This window comes from Tamandua tetradactyla, chromosome 7 (assembly GCF_023851605.1).
Source record: "Tamandua tetradactyla isolate mTamTet1 chromosome 7, mTamTet1.pri, whole genome shotgun sequence".
Lineage (NCBI taxonomy): Eukaryota > Metazoa > Chordata > Mammalia > Pilosa > Myrmecophagidae > Tamandua > Tamandua tetradactyla.
Genome location: NC_135333.1, coordinates 30,799,695 through 30,817,192, shown reverse-complemented (window position 1 = coordinate 30,817,192; position 17,498 = coordinate 30,799,695). Strand labels below are relative to the sequence as shown.

The 17,498-nt window shown below is 58.1% G+C and overlaps 1 long non-coding RNA gene across 1 annotated transcript; it reads right to left on the bottom strand.

The window, feature by feature from the left end:
• Positions 1-3,844: 3,844 nt before the first annotated feature.
• Positions 3,845-5,032, bottom strand: LOC143689563 (uncharacterized). Its single transcript, XR_013178834.1, has 2 exons — positions 4,758-5,032; positions 3,845-4,187 (listed from the first exon to the last, which is right to left on the bottom strand). It is a non-coding gene; the product is annotated as an uncharacterized LOC143689563 (long non-coding RNA).
• Positions 5,033-17,498: the final 12,466 nt, after the last annotated feature.

The window sequence follows — 17,498 nt, the reverse complement described above, 5'->3', positions numbered from 1 at the left end:
TAGTTATCACAAAGTTAGCCAAATCTATAAAGCACTTTGCAAGGAGTAAACCACTGCAAATATTAGTCCTTTGTTCCTTTACATAGGAAACCAAGGCCCAAAGAGCACCTAGCAAAGTAGAGCCGGGAGAAAACACGGAAATCCCGTGTCCTCAGAAAGCGATCGCTCCCTCACCAATTTATTTCCGGAGAAGTGCAAAAAAGACGATTAAAAATATCTTCTCGGCCCGACGGAGCCTTCTGGGGCGCTGGAGTGTTCTGTAGCTTGATCCGGGGTGATGATTACTCGGCTTTTATACATCGAGTTGTATTCTTAAAATGTATGCACTACCGTTTATTTGCAAGTTATATCTCAATTAAAAGACAAAGAAAATAATAACCCAGGCCGCGACATCCCCTCCCCTAGCCGCCAGCGTCAGGTGTCTTCCTGAGACCCACAACGCCACTCTCCACGCTCCCAGCGGAGGTGCAGCGCCCAGCGCCCTGTTCTAGTACCGCGCTGAGCGCCCAGGCCCGCGGGGTTCCCACGGCAACCGCAAGCCGCTTGCAGCGTCTCGGGAGTGACGAGGCACTGGCGACAACCCGGATCCCGGATAATTGAACCGGAGCCACGGAGGGATACTGGAGTGAGAGACCGCGGCTGGCCAACTGCGGAGGAGTGACTCCGCCGCCCTTCGCCCTTTGTCCTTGCGCTGGCATACCGAACCCAGCCAGCAGCCACGCCCCCCCCCCTCCCCGAGGCCCTGACTGTGGCCACAAACTGCTGTTTGAATACACCCCTGGGGTGCACGCTCAGCTCTGCAGATGGGGAGATGGAGGACTTGGCTGCGTGCTCCCCAATATCACAGGACGACTTCGGGGCAAAGCCAGGCCCTGCACCCTGGTGGTCTGGCTCCCAACTTGGCAGCCCAGCCAAGTGGAGGGTACGTGGGACTGGGTGCTGGAACGTCGTGGGGAGCCTGTTCCATCTCTGCAAGCAGCTTGCGGTTGTGGTCTTAAAGCCCCTTCCCCCTTTGATGGGACGACACCACCACAGACTTCTCAAAGAAGAATGTGAAATAACAAGTGCAAAAGCGACTTGTAAACATAAAGTGTCTTGCACATGTCAAGAATCATCACAGTTGCCACCCTGTGGCCTTGTGTCCTTTTCATCACCGCAACCCCAGCTGCAGCCTCGGTGATAACCAGCTGCACCATGAACCCGGGACTCAAGGCTCTCGGTGCAGAGAGGCTTCCGTCTGAGCAGGAGAGGAGCCCAGGCCGCTCTATCAGGCCTCAGGGACCCCAGACACCCACCCCTAGACTTATGGGGCTTCACAGACACATCAACCTCCAGACACCCCACCCCACTCCGTCCCCCACCTCCAGCTACCTAGCAGGAAAGAAGAGCCCACCTTCTCTTCCGTATCCTCCACCCTGTGGTTGGTTTGTGGAGGCTTCCACCCTCCAAGGGTGGAACCACTTAATGGCCTTTGAATGCCACATGTGGGACACGTGTTTGGATGGTTGGGTGTATCGGTGAATGCGTGGGTGCATGTGCTCTGAATGTGTATATCCATGTGTGTACACGGGGTATGTGTGCACACACGCCAGGCATGCATACATTGGTGTTATATGTGTACTTGGCACGAGTATTTGAGAATGAGTCTGTAAATGTGTGAATCTCTGGTGGCATGGTGTGTGTGAGTGTGCAGGCGCGTGCAAGTGTATGTTGTGTATTTGTGGCATGGGTTTACACACATCTCTATTTGTGTCTGCTTATGTATATGTGTGTCTAGATGGGCATTTGATGGTGGTACTTGTGCATGCATACGGAAACGTGTCTGACAGTGAGCATCTGTGACTGTGCATGTGTGGGGAGTGGGCTGGGGGTCTTAGGTGCTGTGGCTCTCTCCTCCCCCTCCTCCTTTCACCTGGGGGACCTGCTTCTCCAGCTGAGGACCCTCGCTGAGGTCACAGGCATACTCAGAATAGCTTCTGTCCCCTCCACAGACCCGTAGCTGCCCAGTTCGCTGGCTGGGGTAGATGCCAGGGCCAAGGGCAGGTAGGTGAGCCTAGGGCCAGGGCTCGTGTGCCACCCCCTCCCCGCCTGGCCTCCTCCCCTCCCCACAGCAGGAGCAGCAGCGGGAAAGGTTGGCGGAGGGGGGCTATTTTGGGAGCGTCTCCTTAGCAACAGCTGCCACGGCCGTCTGTGGCGGCTTTTCTATAGGTGCTAAAATATTCCACCCTGGTGACTACTGAGTGCTGGGGGGTGGGCGAGGGTGGGGGCGGAGGGCGGGTGAGACCCCTACAGTTTTCTGTCCCCAGGGCATAGCCTGCCACGATGGACCCTGGGCCTCTGAACCCCCAACAGCCTTTCCCCACCTCTGGATGGACCGGGACTTGAGGGTTCTGAGGCAGGCCAGCTGTGTCCTGGTCTGATTTCTAATCTAAGCAGCTGGGCAGCCTCAGTGTGCCCTATCTGCAGAATGGACTGACTGGACTTCATGGAACTCTCTAGGCCATAAACCTCTGGACTCTATGACTCTGGCATTGTGAAGTGGCTCCTTTCCTCCCCTCCCCAACTGTCCTGCCTGCCTAGGCTTCCTCTCCTCCCTGCATTCTGCATGGACTCTCAGGGTCCCTGGGGAACTGAGGAGGCCCAAGTAGACTCCCCAGAGGGGGCAGGTGAGCGCTCTGCTGGCCTGGAATGGCCTTTCCCCAGAAACTAGGAAGGGAATCTGGTTCAAATCCTGGCTCAGACACTTGCTTACTCCCTGAGTGACCCTGGGCAAGTCACTGCCTCAGTTTTCCCACCTGTGAAATATGGATAATAATAGTCTCTCCCTTACGGAGTTGTTCGTGAGGATCAAATGGGAGAACGGACAGGAAGCTTTGGCCAAGTCGTACACAGATGGACAAAGTTTTTACCATCAAAATGAGTAAACTTCAGAGAAAGTCTCACCCTTCCAGCAAATTGCCCCTGGCCACCCAGGCCACGCCACTTGTAACAATACAACCCGTGCCTCAGTTTCCTCATCAGTAGCAGGTGCCTGTATCATGGAGGTCTTGAAAGGATTAAGTGAGACAATGCCTGTGAACGGCTGTGAGCAGCGCTGGCTGATGGCACAGGCTCAGCAGGGACTTGCTCTCACGGCTCTACTCCAGGGGGTGCTTCTGCTTTGGGCAAAGACTGCCCCTTCCCCACCCCTACCTGGCTAATCCCCAGGGCTTTCCCACTCTCAGGACCTCTGGCTCAATTGTATATTTCTTTAGGAAAAAGCCATTTTGCCCACTAGGGACCCAGTCCAGGCTGTCCCATTAGAGGTGAGGCCTCTGAGTTCCAGAAAGGACAAGTGACTGGTCCAGGGTCACTCAGCATCCTCCACTAGAGGCCCCTGCAGACCTGCTCAAACACTCAGACGCGGGGCGGCAATGGCGAATTCTTCCTTTAACCGTTAATCATCCTCTGAACAGGCCCTGGAAGTGGCTATTATCCTCCCACTTTATGTATGAGAAAGTGAGGCTCTGAGAGGAGAAGCAAGTGGCCCAAGTCCTAGCTCCATCTCACCCTTTTTTGCCCTTCCCTCCTTCCTCTGCACCCCAAACTCACACGGCGGCTACCAGGCCAGGCCTCTGGCCACATCATTTGCCTCTCCAGCGTCCTTCCACTTTCAATCCCTGACAAGGTGGGACTGGCACTGGCCACAACTCGGTGGCTCACTGGGCTCTTCAGGTTGCTTGGGTTCCGCAATCCGGTCCCACACCAAAGAGCCAGGCAGTGGAACAGCAGTCCAGGAGGGCACAGCAGGGCAAGAAGGAATGCGTGCTACGGAGGTCCACAGTGTTGAAGAAGACTGAGAGGGGACGGCCACCACAATGTTTATTGAGCACCTGCTATGGGGTGTGCATTTCCTGGGCAACACCCCATCTAATCAGTCCCTGTGAAGGGATCCTTAATAGTACCACACTTTACAGAGGGATTAAGTAAATAACTTGCTCAAGATCACCCAGTGCATAAGTGCCTTTGACCCCAGCTTAGCTTAAATCCCAAGCCCACTAAACAAGAACCAACCTGTGTCCAGCCCCAACACTGGGCACAGGGTGGCCACTCAGTGCTAGGTGAATGAATGCCTTCTGCTGAGGTTGTCAGGAGGCCTTCCCAGGTGAGGAGGCATTGCCGTTGGGCTTGGAGAATAGCAGGAATCTCTGGGTGAAGAAGGAGGGAAGGCATTACATCAGGAGGAATATCACATACAAAGGAAGAGAGGTGTGGAATCGTCGGGTGTGTTCTGGAATCGGGGATGGGGGGGTCAAGGTGTATGGGTGAGTGTGGAGTGTGGAATAAGGTGGGGCTGACTCTACGCCACGCTGAGGGTGGGAAGTGGATCCCTCCTGATGAGGGGAAGCAGAACGGTCCTGGTAGTGCCTGCGTTGTGGTTTTGTGCTGGAAGCATCCTCCAGGATCAACTTGGAAGAGGAGCCAAAGGGACTTCAGATTCAACAATTGCTCAAGCTCTGAACTGTGGCTGGGACCCCTTAGTCAGAGATGGCCAGGCTTCCAGGAAAGTTCTCCTGGCTGTCTCACTGCAGGGCGCTGTCATCCAACCACCCTGGGAGAGGTGGACTTTCCCTCCTGCCTCCTCAGAGGGCAAGGGGGAGGTGCCAGCTTGGCCTCGGGGTGGTTGGCCGGCCAAGGGCTGTGGGGTGCTGGGGTCTTCTTCCTGATGGTCCAGAGCCAAGCACTCCAGCTGGAAAGAGAAGGGCAGGGGTCCTGACCTCTTATGAAGACAGTTTGAGGCAGTGGGGGTGACAGAGAACAGGAGACAGGGATGGCCTCAGGCAAGCGTCTGACCCTCTCTGGTACTGTCGCCCTGTGTATAAAATGGGGTGGTGCTGACTAGGTGATTCTGAGGGTCCCTCCAGCAGGGCTACCATGGTCTCCCGGAGAGGGGCCGGGAAGGTCCTCAACTGCCGGTACTCCAGGGAGGGCGGTGGGTACTGAGACCCGCCGAGAGGAGGCGCCGGGCGCCGGGGGACACGCGACCCACCCCCTCCCACCTCTCCTTCGCGGCTCGGAGGCACCCTCCCCACCTGCCTCTGGGGTTCTGGAAAACCCAGGAGTGGATCTCCGGAACGGCTTGGGGGGGGGGGGGGAAGGACGCTCCTGGGACCAGGAGGAAAACCTGGGAAGGATCAAGGACAGGAACGGGCCGCGCAGCCCCCGACCCCTACTCCTGGCCCGAGCGGCCAGTTCCGCGAGATGGGGTCCGATGCCCGGCTAGGCGATGGGGAAGGGGAAGGGCCGAGCCCTGCGGGCCGTTTGGGGCTCCCGGGCTTTGGGGAAGGGGGGTGCGGCCTCCGCAGTGGGGCGCGGGTCACGTGTGAGGAGGGGCGAAAGTCGCGGAAAGCGGGGCGGCGTGCCGCGAGTTGGGAGTTCTCGGCGCGCCGCGGGCGGCGGGAGCTCGGGCTCCCGGGCGAGCCGGGGACGCGACAGAGGCGGGGGCCGGGGTCTGAGACAGAGGGGGCCGCCCCGAGAGTGGGAGGGAGAGAGAGAGAGACAGAGAAGGACAGAGACGGGGTGGGGGGGGAGACAGATCGAGACGCGCAGGGGAGACAGGGCAGAGGCAGACGGAGGCAGGGGAGAGACTGGGAAGGCGACAGAGACAGAGACTCGGCAGGGAGAGATAGACAGAGGGAGGCAGGAGAGCCTGGAGAGAGACAGAGCAGTGAGACGGGCAGACACCCAGAGGGAGCGGGAGAGAGAAGCGGGGAGCAGGAGGGAGAGGTGCAGGCAGGAGCCGGGAGGGCGACCCCGGGCCCGGCGGCCGAGAGTGTCGCGGGGCCGGAGGCGAGCGCAGCGGGGCAGGTAGCGGAGCGCAGGGCTGGGGGCCACGCGCGCGCGCGAGGCGGAGTGACAGCGAGAGAACAGCGGGGGGCGGCGGAGGGAAAGGCGCTGGCGGCGGGGGCGGGGGGCGCGAGCGCGGGCGGCCGCGCGGGATGGGCTCCCGGGCCCCGGCGCTCTGAGCCCCGGCCCGGGGCCCGACGATGCTGACACCGAGGCGGCGCCGAGGGCGCGGTGCCGGGCTTCGTTGAAAGTTGGGCGGCCCGCGGGAGCGGCCCGGGACGGCCCGGGGGCGCGGAGATCCGGAGATCTACGTACAAATCCACAGACCGCGGGGCGGGGGCGGGGGCCGGCCGGCCGAGGTCGCGGGGAGGGGGTGCCGGGACTCCCCTCTCCCCGCCCGGGACGCCCGCCAGCCGGACTGCGCCGGGGGATGTAGCGCCCGCTCGCCGCCTCCGGGACACTCGTCGGACCCTCAGCCCCGCGGTAAGCCCCGCGTGCGCCCACCGCGGGCTGCGTCCGTGCGTCTGTCCGGCCGCGTGCGTGTCTGTGTGTCCCAGGGCCCAGCCGCTGCGGTCCCGCCCTCTCCGCACCTTTTCTGGACCCGGGTCCCGGCCGCCCGACTCCCTGGAGCTGGAAGGGTCCATCTGTCTGTCCGTTGGGAGCGCGGCGGTCTGGGTTGCGGGCAGAAAGCGGGGAGAGGTAGGTGGAAGGGCATCGTGACCTCCTGCCCCGGCCACGACCTTTCCCTGCCTCCACCCACTCCCAGTTGTCACGCCGGGTTCCGAAGAGCCTCAGCGCTGGTCACGTGCAGAGAGGGGGGTCTCTCCTATCACCTCCCCAACTGCAGCCTGGTTGAAAATGGCCCTGTAATCTGATAGAATAAAATCCCACTTCTCATGTTTGGAGCACCTACTCTGTGCCAGGCAACCTCAGGACAAGAGGGTCAGAATCCAGTAAATGAAGTATTTCACATTTCACAGTTGTGAAACTGAGGTTGGGGAGAGAGGCAGAGACTCTATTTTTTCCTAAGTACTGGGATGAAAGAAAGGGCCAAATGAGCCCCGAACAGGGAGAACTTCCAGCTGCAGCCCCTCTCCTCCCCTAGCAGCCTCAACCTAACTGTCCTCCCACCCACCCTTCTGCCTGGGCACCCAGGATGGGGAAAGGATGCCGAGAGAGGGAGGGCAGGAGGGTGGTGTTGGAGCAGGAGTGATGGGCATCCTGGCTAAGATGCCAGGTGAGGGCCTTGAGATCAGTAGAATGTCAAGCAGCAGGCTGAGGAGAGTAGGGAGCTGAGGGGGTAGGCCCAAGGGCCAGGCAGGCAAGAGAAGGACTAGAGCTCTTGTGTGTGTTTGTGTGTGTGTGTCTGTGCTTGTAGCATCTATTTTGCTTCTCCTCTACTTCCAGTCCCATGATCTCCAAGGCTTTGGGCCTTTTGGGGACTTTTGGCAGAACTTTAGGGACCTGAGAGCCATGCTATGGCCCTGATAAGTCCTGGGATGAGGGTACAGGGAGAAAAAGGTAGAAGAGGGTGGTGGAATGCATCTGGGGTGCAGCATGGCAGTGGCAAAGGCTGCCAACGGTTGAGCTGACCCCTATCCAAATTGGAGCCCAGAACATTTGACTTGATTCTCCTTTGGGAGGAGGGGCTCTCTCTGGGCTTCCCACGGCTGGGCAGTGGGCCGCATGTACTCTCCATCCCGGCTCCCAGAAACCAGCTCAGCTGGCTGAGAGTCCAGCACCCTGGGCAAGTCATTCTTCCTCCCTGATCCCCAATTTCCACATCTGTGGAATGGGTGCACAAGTCCCTGCCCGACTGACCTCCATGGAGGACCCCAGGGCCCAAATGAGTTGAAGGTGGTTCACTGGCTATGGGAAGTGCTGGGCAGATAGCAGTAATGTATCATTTTTACTTTGAGGCATGAGAAAGCCAATGGGGGACATCTGACCTGAAATAGAGGACTATCCAAGTAGGAATGCCCGGAACCTGGGGTGGGGGTGGCAGATCTAGGGCTTGGGAGCCATTCCTCAAGGCCCTTGAGAAGCAAGCCCCTCTCCTAGAAAAAGTCTTTGGGGTGACTGGGACCAGATAGAGCTGGCCTTGAGATTCTGCTGGGTGACCTTGGGCAGCTGGCTTGACCTCTCTTAGCCTCGGTCTCTTCAACTGGAGAGTGGGGATAATGGTACTGACTTGGTAGGGTTTTTGAGCCATTTGCAGATATGTCAGGTCTCTGAGAGCAGCTGCATGAGCATGGAGCATAGTAGGTTCTTAATAGACATTTGCGGAACAGAGAATGAAAGCAGCTCTTGAAGAGGCTGCAAAAAAGATTTCTTTAGCTTGGGAGGGGGGTTGTGCGGATAGGGAAGGGAAAGAGGAACGGTGTAGGCTTACAGGGCGGGCTGATTCCTAATGTGGATCTGGGGGAGGCGGGGGCGAATGCTGAGGGGGATGTGAGGAGGAGGGGGCCCCTCTGTGGGGACCACTGAGTCACGAGGACATGTAAGCGACATGACAACCAGCAACATGGTAACCAGGAGACTAGCGGCGGTGGGAAACGGAGCAGGAGCAGTGCGTTGGGGGGGGGGGTGCAGGGAGGGTGAAATGCAGGAGGACTGGCAGCACTGGGGCTGGAGGGTCCCGGGAGCAGCCAGGCTGGGCCAGTGAGGATGAGAGGAGGCCGGGAGGCCAGATGGGCTGGGGAGGAGGTGGGGGCCTGGAGTGGAGGATGGGGAGGAGCCTATAGGGTCTGCCGGGCAGGGGGGCTTCTCCCTCACCTCCCCAGGCTCCTCGCTCCTCTCCTCCACATCTCCACTTTTCATGCCTCTCCCCCTAGGATGCCAAATTTGGCTCACGCAATCTGTCGTCTCTCTTCTGAGATTGGCACCGGGACCAAAGCCGAGCGCATTACATCACCACCGCTCCCCCTGCACGAGGGGAGAAGCAGAGGGAGGGACAGAGGGCCAGGGGACAAGCGGCCAACCCTCAACTTTCTTTCCTGTCTTCCTGCTTATTCGTCCCGCCTCAATCCCAGGTGCCAGGGATCTCTGGGGGCAGCCAAGCAGGGCATGGAGACAGGACCGAGAGCTTCAATCTTGGGGAGATCCCAGGACTGGGCTGGGGCAGGAAATCAGGCTCATCCTGGCTAGCAGGGGCCTGGGAGGCAGGGAGCCTGGGTTCACATCCAGCTTTGCTGTGTGACCTTGGGCAGGTTTCCTGTCCTCTCTGGGCAGAATCCACATCTGTGTAGAGAACAGTTGGACACTCAAGATCTTGGTGACTCTCCTGAAATATGGTGCCCTTGAGTCTCTGCTTTCTTGGGCACAGGGGAGATGGCCGGTACTTGGAATTGCTCTGTTGTCTTGAGCAAGTGGCTTCAACTCCCTATGCCTCCAGCCACTTCACCTGTAAAACGGGGGTGATGGAACCTCACGGGCAATGCCAAGGCAGGGGTTGGCAGGCAGGAGAAGGGACAGGATCTCTGGCCCTGCAGCCACAAGCATCCAGGGAGCCCTGAGGCTCCCGGCATGCTGGTCTGGAGGTGGGGGGCAGGCAGATGCAGTCATACAGTGGAGAGTGTGGGGTGTCTCAATTCAGACAGAAGACTTGACGCTTAGATCCCGTGATGCTCTCATTTTACAAAAGTGGCAAGTAAGACCCAAAGATGCAGAGGACTCCCCCAGGGTCACAGTGAGGGTTTGGGGGTAGAGGAGCAGAGCTGGTGCCTGAACCCAGGACTCCTGGCTCCTAGTCCTGCCTGGAGGCAGACAGACTGACAGACAAATAGGCAGATACATACTGCCTGCCCCCTCCCTGGAGGGAAAGCGTGGCAAACCTAGACTAGGATCCAGGAGGTCTGTGTATTTCTGGCTTCAGCCCCCTCCCCTCTCCCTCCCTGCACCCTAACCCATCCCTCATTTGCTCTGAGGAGCCTCCCCTTTCAGATTCATCATAAAGCCAGTTTCAGGCAGTCCCAGCAGAGACAGGCTGGATTTGGGGGAAGAGAAGCTGGAAGGTTGTGGTCCTATCTAGAAAATTCCCAGCGCTGGAAGAGATAAGGTGGGGAGTAGCTACAGATGTTTTGTGAAATAGTGAGCTCCTCATTCTCAAAGCTAGTCAAGCAGGAGCCTGCCAGGGATCCTAAGCCCGTGACTCCTGCTTTATGGGTGAGGTTGAATGACAGCCACAGAAGTGAAGCAGCCCCCATCACATACCGTCTTCCCTGCAATGAATGTCACGTCGTTCTACCAGCCACTGGACTAAGAGCTTTTGGAATTAACTTCTTTAATCTTCCCAGCAATCTCGAGAGGTCCATACTGGTGTTCGTGGGTTACAGATGGGGGAGCCATGGCTCAGAGAGCCCAAGTGTTTTGCCCAAGGTTGCCCAGCAGGGAAGTGGAGGAGCCTGGATTTGGTCCTAGGCCAGTCTGATTTTCAGGGGGCTGGGGGAAGCTATTCCTGGGACTTCCCTGGGAGAAAAGTGGACACATTTTCTTCTCCTGGGCTGGGGCTTGGCAGGAGATGCCCTGGTCGCCCCCACAACATGACGCCCCCTCAGGGATCCCCTGGGGTCTCCATTCTGAAGACACACGTTCAGACAGGCACAGACTAGGAGGATTCATTTTACAGATGGGAAGACTGAGGCTCAGAGACCAGGAGTGACCTGCCCACACCTGCCCAGGGCTCTGCCCCCTGCACCATGGCTCACCTGGGGGTCTTTGGGCTGATGGTGGCGTGAAGTCTGGGATTGGGGGTGCAGCGTCCAGGTGGTTGGAGGAGGGTGAGGATCCTGACTCTGGTAGGGCTCAGGCAGTGGGGGAGGAGTCAGGCTGGGGACAGGGACAGGGGCGAAACAGGCAGGGGCCCAGCAGGCTCCAGCTCTGCCTTGGGGCCTCCCACAGATGCCGGTGTCATACCACCCGCAGTCAGCCCTGCTTAGTGGGTAACCTCCCTCCACCGAGGCCAGGCAACCTTTGTGGGTAGGACCTGCCTGGCAAGAGGGGGTGCTGGCGTCTCGGTGACAGAAAGAAGACTCGGGTGTGGCTCTGTGTGATCTTAAGTTGGTCCCTCACCTTCTCTGAGCTTGGTAAGCCCAGCCGCCTGTCAGAGCGTCTGGACTGAATTGCCTCTTTCCACAAAGTAGCTGCTGTTGGGCTGTCATCTCAAAGTGCTCCCCTCCCATCCCCTCGAAGACCCTGGGCCCTGGGCAAGGGGCGGGCGCGAATCCTGGGGGTTGACATAACCTTTAAGCCTCCACAGCGACTCAGCCCTCTTTGGGGTGTGGGGGGATCTCTGGGCACAGCCCTTCTTCTCCTTTTCATCTTTATTTTTCTCCTGCTCCCTCTTCCCCTCGCTACGTGGGCTGATCACTGCTCAAACTTTTAATTCAGATGGTAATTGAAATAATAATATGGGCTGAGGCCCCTCTGCCTGTGACGCTGCAGCTGGTGGAGCTCAGCTATGAATAGACCTTGAGTCACACACGCGCGCGTCCCTGCAGGCGCGCACACGGCCCTCACGGGCGGGGGGCTGGGGCGCGGCTCTGGGGCTGGGGGCCTCCCACTCCAGTTTGCTCTGGATCTCAGGCCCCAAAGGCCTTGGCCAATTCTGTTCCTGTAGTCCCTTTGGCAAACCTGGAGAACTTGGGGGATTGCTGATTCTCCCCATTTTAAAGAAGGGGACACTGAGGTTCAGCAAAGGGTAGTGGCTAGCTCAGGCCTGACAGTGTCCTGGTCTGGATTTGAATGGGTGGTTTTTGCCTGATTCTAAGACTGCTATTCTTGCTCAGGACACACAGGCTGGGGCAGGAGGCTGGGGTGGGTGGATACTGGGACTTGGGGTTTGGCCCCTGCCCCCTCTATTCCTGTGCTTCACCTTCTCACAGCTTCCTCCCAACACATACACATGTGCACACACATGGGTGTGCACGCATACACACACACACACACACACACACACACACACGAGAGTCCCAAGGATTGATGATGGTACCATAAGATTGGGGTGGTGAAGAGGTTTTCTCGGGGTTGCGATGGCCGCAGGGGGTTGATCCCTGATGTCAGGCTCTGTGCTGGGCATTGCATTTGGGGTGTTATCGCCCACACTTTTTAGATGAGAAAATGGAGGCTCAGCGAGAAGCAAGGGCTTGCCCGAAGTTCCATGTGTAGAAAGGGCCACAGATCCTTTCCTCCTACCTAGACGCCCATTTCTGCTACTCTGGGGACCCCCACTCGGCCTCCTGAGGAGGGGGAGGTGCATCTCTTCTGGCCTGGGGCTTCCCTTTCTCTCCCTGTGATGGTTACACTCCCACCTCCCCCCTGTGCCAACCTGGCCAGTCACTGACCAGCTCGAGTGCCAGCATCTGGAACATGCGGCCTCGGTGGGCAGGGCTGGTGAGGTCAAGGTCAACAAGAGGGTCCCTGGGAACTCCCGGTCAGATAGTCCTCCATGTTCCAGACCTAAGCAGGAGCTGTGTGAGGAGGAGGCAGTGCTGGCATGGTGACCTCCCAGCTGAGGCCTTCCCAGGTGGACCCAGTGAGGGGGCTTCAGAGGGCAGAGGGGAACTGGGGATATGGGGGAGAGGGGCAGAGGAGATCCATGAGCATGGGACAATGGAGAAAACCCCATTGAGCCCCATCTGGAGCCTGGCCAGCTCCTGCTTCTGCCTTGTCTCCAGCACCTCTGCTGGGAGTTGGAAAAACTGAGCCCAGAGACCACAGTGATCTGCCCAAGGTCACACAGCAGTAGCGGCAGAGCTGGGTTTGGAACGGAGCCCAGGGCTGCTCCTGCCTTCTCTGCCTCCCACCGCCCAGGGCTGCTGACACCCTGCCTCTCTCTAAGACACTCCCTATCTGAGATTTGGAGGAGGAGAAGAGCTGGATCTCTCACCTTCTCCCCGAGAAAACCCTCAGATTGAAGAGTGGAGAAAGGGGGGCAGCCACTTATCACAGCTGGTGTGCCAGAAGATAAGGCAGCCTGTGTCGGGCAGGCCTGGAATCGAATCCCAGCTCAGCCACTCACTTACCCCGCATGCTTGGACCAGGCCACTGTCACTCTCCAAGCCTCTCTTTGCTCCTCTGAGAAATAGGGGTGACTGGTAGTGGTGGGGGGGATGTGCCGGCTCTTCCCTTGTGTCGCCCCATCAGATCCCAGAGCCCACCCCAGCCATCAGGCTACAGGGACTGGAGGAAACGTAGCTAGGCCAGGGAGGAGGGACCTGATGGGACAGTAAGGCCTGGGAAGGAGGGACTTGTCCAACCTGGAGTTGGCGGCAGAGCTGACACCAGGCTTCACCGTCTGGCTTCTGGGGCACCTCAGCAAATTCTTCCCCACCCCTAACCCACCCTGCAGCTCCTCCCGCACCTGAGAAGCCCAAGCCCCCCTCTGCCCTGTGGCTCAGCCAGAAGGTAGAGTCCAGATGGTATGGCAGTCGGGGGTTGTGGGACTCCGTGGGGTCATACAGGGGGAGGTGGCTGGCACAGAACTGGAGGGCTCCTGGCTGTGGGTGACACAGAGGGGGCAGAAAGGGACTTTGGGCCTCCTTCGGGACACCCCCAGGCAGTCACTCCAACAAATGGGCACCGGGTCTCCACACCCCTCCTGATGTCTTCGGTCTTCCGGGATGAACTGCTCCATCTCTGGAAAGTTCTGCTGATTGGACAGCGCTTTGCCTCCTGATACCTGCCCCCACTTTGGCCCTTGCTCTGCACCATGGGACCTGAGGGACCTGCTTCCCCTCTCAAGGCTGAGGGCTTCTGCGGCCTCAGTAATCCCAGGTGAGGCCCTTGGGTGGGAGACAGAAGGTCTGCACTCAGTTCAGCTCTACCCTGAGTGGCTGTGACTGGGAAACGTTTTCACCTCTTGAGCCTCCATCCCTGACCAGTAAGGCTGGCCTTGAACCTTGTGTCTGAGGGTTGCTGGGAGGACCCCGTGAGCCCCAGCGTATGAGCCTGAAGTTGATGGGATGTGCTCAGCGGCAGCTACTGAGTGAGGTTGCAGGCCCCCTGCCCTGCACACTTAACAGCCAGCACCTTCAGAAACCCTTTTCTGGGTATCTTAGGTCCCCGCATCCCACCTCCCTGCTTTGCACCCTGTGAGCCCTGCCTTCCCCACCTCAGCCCCCCAGACCTGCTGGGGGTGGTGGTTAGGACTGGCTAAGCGCCAGGCACGAGGCCATGCAGCTGCAGATCCTGAGGCCACCTGACCTTGGAAAGAGACTTTCTCTGGCTGGGCTTCAGGGCCATCCCCCAGGCGTGGGGCAGGCGTGGGAGAGCAGGAAGGAGAGGGCAACCAGGGTGGGGCAGAGAGAGGGCCCTGGGCTGCCCACACTGGAGCTGGGCTGGATCCCTGAGGTGACAGGCCAGGGTACAGAGAAGAGACTGGACAGCCAGCCACGTGATGGCGGTGCAGCTACCAGCTGTATTGGTAAACAGGGCAGAGTCCCACTCCCCACAATCAAGTGGGCTGTCTGAGGAGGTGATGAGTTCCCTGTCATAGGAGGTGTGCATGCGACTGCTGAATGGCACCTGTTAGAGGAGCAGCAGGGAGGTTTGAACACAGTGCCAGGAGGAGGGATTGGACTCAGAACCCAAAGAGTCCCTGCAGGGACGGCAGGGTGGAGGTGCTATGGCTGAGTATCCCCCACCACGTGACTTCCAACAACTCCATCTCCGATAGTTGTCCCCCCGAAGCCCATGGCCTAAGCATGGTCAGCACAGCTTGCAGACAAGCCCTAGATCCCCCCTCTCAGCCCATTAACAGCTTCTAAGCACTCTCTGGATCAGTGTTTTTCGAACTCCAGGGCCTGACCCTTTAGTGGGTTATGAAATTATAAGTGAGTTACACTAAATATTTTTGAACAATTTTAGTCACACAGCACACTATGTTTTTAAAAAATGAAATAAAATAGGTAATTGCAAATCACCTTGCATATATAGTGAGGGTAAATACTGTTTTGTGAAACTCTTGTTTCAGCTTTAAATATATATTCATTATATGATGACTAGCAATGTACAATATATTTGTTTTCACTCTGGATCTTGGTCAAAAAGTTTGAAAGGCAATGTCCTAGATGAAATTCCTGGAGGTGCCACTGATAGAGGCTCGGATGTGCAGATTCCCTTTTTCTAGGATGCTCCGATCTATAAGTGCAAAGAATTCTAGGATGCCACCGTTCTGTCCTCAGAAGCAGCCTCCTTCTCCTTGTTCTCCTTGGTCCAGCAGCCCACCTGGCTGGCTCCAGGTCCTCTGAGCTCCTCCAGGCCAGACACCCCTCCTCCCAGCCTGGGCCAAACTCCTTGCTCTCTCCCCGGGCTTCGCTCTCTCCTGCTTCCCTCACATCTTCTGGGGGAACCTTCTCACAAAGCCCTCTAGCTTTGGTTCCTGTCCTCACTCATGGAGCTCGGCGGAGCAGAGTCGTGTCTTATTTCCTTTTCCCTAGCACATAGTAAGTGCTCAATAGATGCTCATTCATCTAACAGTTATTGATCGATCACCTTCCAGCGCATGGCACTGTGCCTGCTGGAGAGACACCAGGCGGGCGGGCAGACACAGGCCCAGGCAGATGGATGAATGAGTGAATGAAGGGGCCGGCTGGGTTCTGAGAGTCTCTGGCCTTAGGAGCCAGCTGGGGAGATGGTCAGAAATGATAGGCAGAGCACGAGACACCCTGACCATGGCCATTCCATGAAGTCCAGTCCCTGGTGGCTGTGGGCGATCTGGGGTGTTGGGGTGGCAGGGCAGGGCTGCGTACTCCTGCCAGCTCTCTTGGGCCCTTCTGAGGCCTCTGTCTGCCCAGCCCACATCACCGGGCCCTGCACCCCATCCCATCCCTACCCTCAAACTCTGGGCCCTGCACTGAGCCTGGGAGACACTGAATGTCCTGCCCCCCCACCCCCCCGCCTCCCCTCTGCTCACGTCTCTGTCTGCTGCCCGGTGGCACAGAAGGTCTCTGCGTCTCAGCTCAGTTGCCACCTCTGCTGAGAAGCTCTCCCTGACTATGGTGTCAAAAATAGCTTCTCCCTGGTCACGTTTCTGTCACGTCACCCTGCTTAGGTCTTTACGGGAATTTTGACCGGCTGGAATGATCTGGTTTCTTTGTCAGTTGTCAGATATTTACAAGGAGCCAGGCACTAGGGCTCAAGGCTGAAGCAGAGTCAGGTCCTGGTGTTGAAGAGGTTGCTAATGAGCTCAGGTCTGATGCGATCAGTGCCATGAGGAAAACCCACTGGAAATGGGGTGGAGAGTGCCAGGGGGTTACAATGTTGAACCAAGACCTGATCAGCGGGAAGGCATGAGCAGCAGAGTCGTGGAGAAGAGAATCTCAACCACAAGGAAGAGCCAGTGCAAAGGCCCTGGGGTAGGAACAAACTTGATGTGTTCAAGGAACAGGAAGAAAGGCCAGCAGGGTGTCTGGAGGTGAGGGTGGGGAGTATAGGGCAAGGTCAGAGAGAACAGGACCCTGCCAGGGGCTGGCAGTGTATCCTGAGTGCCCGCTGCAGGAAGAGGGTTGAAGTGAGTCCTCAGCCCTGCCTGGAGACTGGACTGGAGGGGGCCAGAAGGGAGGTGGGGAGGAGGCTGTGGAGTTGTCCTGGTAATGACGTGGCTTGGGGCAGTGGAGAGGGAGAGACGGGTTTGGCTCTAGACTGAGCGTGGGGCCAGCGTCCAGGTTCGAGTCCCCTGGTCCCCCTGCTGCATGGCTCTGGGCAGCCCCTTAGCCCCCTGCAAGGAAGACAATTTTGGCTCCTACCTCAGAGGTTGTGAAGATCAAAAGTGTGACCGGTGCGTGGCCCTGGAGTCAACACTGGAGTCGACATTGACTGCGTGCCAGTTATTAGAAGCTTATTACTATTACTGTTGGGTTTAGGGAGGGTTGAAGGGTGATCCCTGGGTTAGGCCAGAGCCCTGGGGAACTGGGGAGTACCACAGATTGCGGTGAGAAGGCAGGAAGGGCGAGGAGGGGCTGCTCATTCTGTCTTGGCATTGCGGGGTTCACAGTGCCTCTGGGGTGTCAGAGCGGACAGACCCGACAGGACAGGCAGGACCTGAATCTGCTAGTGGCAGCTCAGAGAAGAAGAGCCAGGCCAGGTGGGACTTTAAACCATGGGACCACATGAGGCTCCAGGCAGTGTGTGCCTGTGAGAAGACAAGGGGGGTGCTGGATGGCTGAGTCCCGGACTGGGTGGGGTGTGGAGGCTGGTTGAGGAGTGGCTTTGCAGGCTGAAGGGAGAACCCAGGCCGGAGGTCTGAAGGAGGGAGGTGAGGGGCAGGCAGAGCCTCCATCAGAGCCCAGAGAAGACGGGGGGGGGGGGGGGGGGGGGGGGGGGGATCAAGGGGGCCCTGGAGGGGGCTGAGGGGCAGACAGTGGACCGTACCCTGCATTTTATAGCTTACCAACCCCTCCCTCCACCGTCCCAAGCCCATGAAGTGGCGTTGTTCCTCCCCATTTTACAGATGTGGCTCAGAGAAGTTAAGGCATTTTCCCCAGGCCACACAGCCCATAAATGAGGGGGTTCTCATGCTTTTTGGGGTCATGGCACCTTTTGAGGATCTTATGACTGCTATGACCCTCCCCCTCAGGAAATTATGCACACATGTACACACTCATTTTAAAGCTTTTTTGTGTGTATTTTGTCCATAGGTAATACATTCATTCAGTTCTAAAATTTAAAAGGCG